Source organism: Vigna radiata, unplaced genomic scaffold (assembly GCF_000741045.1).
Source record: "Vigna radiata var. radiata cultivar VC1973A unplaced genomic scaffold, Vradiata_ver6 scaffold_129, whole genome shotgun sequence".
NCBI lineage: Eukaryota > Viridiplantae > Streptophyta > Magnoliopsida > Fabales > Fabaceae > Vigna > Vigna radiata.
The window spans coordinates 900,985-903,741 of record NW_014543107.1 but is presented as its reverse complement, the minus strand read 5'-3'; positions in this window follow the sequence as shown (position 1 = coordinate 903,741).

Below are 2,757 nucleotides of genomic sequence, written 5' to 3'. Positions count from 1 at the left end.
GAAATTCAATGGCTTTTGTATTTGCTCCATGATTTGAAACAGCCTCTGCCACAACCAGTTCCTCTGTTTTGTGACAATCAATCTGCTATACGAATTGCACAAAATCCAGCCATGCATGAGAGGACAAAGCACATTGAAATTGATTGTCATCTCATAAGGGATAAAGTTCAAGTTGGTGTAATTAAGCTCTTGCCTATTTCTACTTCATCACAACTTGCAGACATTCATACTAAAGCTTTGCATCCAGCACAATTTGAATCTTTGTTGTCCAAGCTGAGCATTAAGGATATATATGATGCAGCTTGAGGGGGGATATTGAAATTATTTTATTCTCTGTTTATATTTGTGCATTTATGTTCATATATTTTTATACTTATATTCCTTTTTTATATTGCTCTGAATAATTATATATATCAATTGTACACTCTCCTTATCATAAAATAAGAAATACAATATTTCATTCATTCTTCTTTTGTAATAGTATAACAACATAGAGAGATAATGGTAATTGATTATATCAGTTAAACTTGGGTTAGACTAATGCAACCTGGACTTCATGTTTAGAAGTAAACCTTTTTATTTTAAGACGATTTTAGGCCTTAACCGATCTTAGGCTAAGTAGAATAATCAATTTTCAGTAGAGTACATACATAAGCTCCCAAGCTCAGAAGTATGATATAGGTGGATCAAGATGTTGATCGAATTGATAGTTTTTATTTGTCATTGATCGAGTTGAGGTCATGACCAATATAACGTGACCTATATAGGCTCGATAAAAGAAATAATGTATATTCTATAATGATTACTTACCTAAGGAATGTCATTTATGTTTTCAAAACACTATGATATCGTTGATGATCATTTTTAATGTATCTCAAGGATCAAGATAGGTGTCAGATTAGGGTTGGAGCATTTTAAACCACATGTGTTTTGAAACGATGGGTTGCTTGAGTTCCATACCATTTTGGCACTCACATTCGTACACTTGGTTTGCTTCCTTTATAAGTTTGGATGTTGTTCTTTAGGCTTTACTCGTGTTCACCTGACTTTGTTATTCATTTTTTCTCTTCACTCATTTTTGTGCCATCACCTTCAAAATTGATCTAAATATGTCTTCTCCTTCTTCAAGTTCTTTTCCTTTAGTAACAAAGAGTTTTATAGAGGTGATGGGGCCACCTTTGCTTCCTCTTGTAACGGTAGCTCTTATTATCTTGTTGAATCCTTCTTTTTAGAAGCAAAAAAGTGTGTTATAAGGAACCTCCAAACCAAATCCAGAAAAGGTTTGGAGGCAAGACCAGTTCCCCCTATTCCCCGACCTAGAGTATTTCTAGTTGTTGGGAAAGTTCAACTGTATCTAGTCTGACTTCACCTATAAGGAAAAAGTGTTAGAGTTTGTGTTTTATTTTGATGTTTGCCTTATATTTGTAGAGGATGTCGTATCATTTGTTAATTGTAGTCCTCTAAAGATAGGGTTTACGTGAGGGAAGCTCATGGTGAATGTCCATCCACTTTTGTATATGAGTATTTTGTTTTCTTAAATATTTAGATGTTCAATTTCCTTTAATCGACTTCATGTGTGAGCTTCTAAATACTATAAATGTAATCCTGAGTCAACTTCATTCAAATAGTTGAGCTTTTGTAAAGGCTTTTCAGGTTTTGTGTCATCAATTAGACATTGCTCCTACGATCAATGTATTTATCTATTTCTACCACTAACGTAGGATGCTAAGGTTGGTTGGGTATCTGTGAATGAAGATTAATTTGACTCCTTATTAATTGCATACACTTGATCTTTTAAAGATTGTAAGACTAAGTTTTTTATGCTTAGGCATTCCCTTAAAGAGAATGACCAAGTTTTAGTGTTCGACAAGGATGGTTCTCCTTGGTTTTCTCTTTACTGGCAGCGTCTTTATAAATTTAACTCAATAGGAGAAATTTTTTTGAATGCCTAGGAGAATGACAATTTCTGTAACATCCCAAAAATTGTAGTATTAAACTATAATATAGTTATTACATTCTTTATATGATAGAACAGTCATAGAAATGAGGAATAAAAGTTTTCCTCAATATACAAACCATCACTCAAATTTTTAAACTTAATACAAACCAAACTTAAACGATTAAAACAAGGATTTCATCCATAAGAGTTAAACACTAGTCGATTCTCCATCTAATGCCTGTTCCACCGGCGTCTCACCACTTTCTGCTCACACCCACCAGATGATCATCGCCGAGAGAAAACACACAACACAAAAGTAACCACCAAACAATAGATAAAGCAAGGGTGAGCTATTGCAACAAAATAACATGATATATTTAAATTAATAACATAATTTATAACTGATAAGTCAAATCACTTAATAGTACAATAAACACACCATGATCATTATAAACTCAACCCATTCAAATAATCGTATGAATATTGAACTCTAAACAGGTTCTACGCTTGCAGTGGTACTTTACTCAGATACATCATATCCTACTCTGTCCCCCAAAGTGGATCTTCGGATATGGATGCACCTACTTGCTAGCTCAATTATCTTATCCTACTCTGTCCCCCAAAGTGGATCTTCGGATATGGATGCACCTACTTGCTAGCTCAATTATCTTATCCTACTCTGTCCCTTAAACTGGATCTTCGGATATAAATACAACCACTGAAGCTACATCCTTCCTACTGTGTCAATCTTCTCAAGATGGATCTTCGGTAAGGATTTCCCACTCTCCACCAAACTCTTATTATGTTTAAATACATAA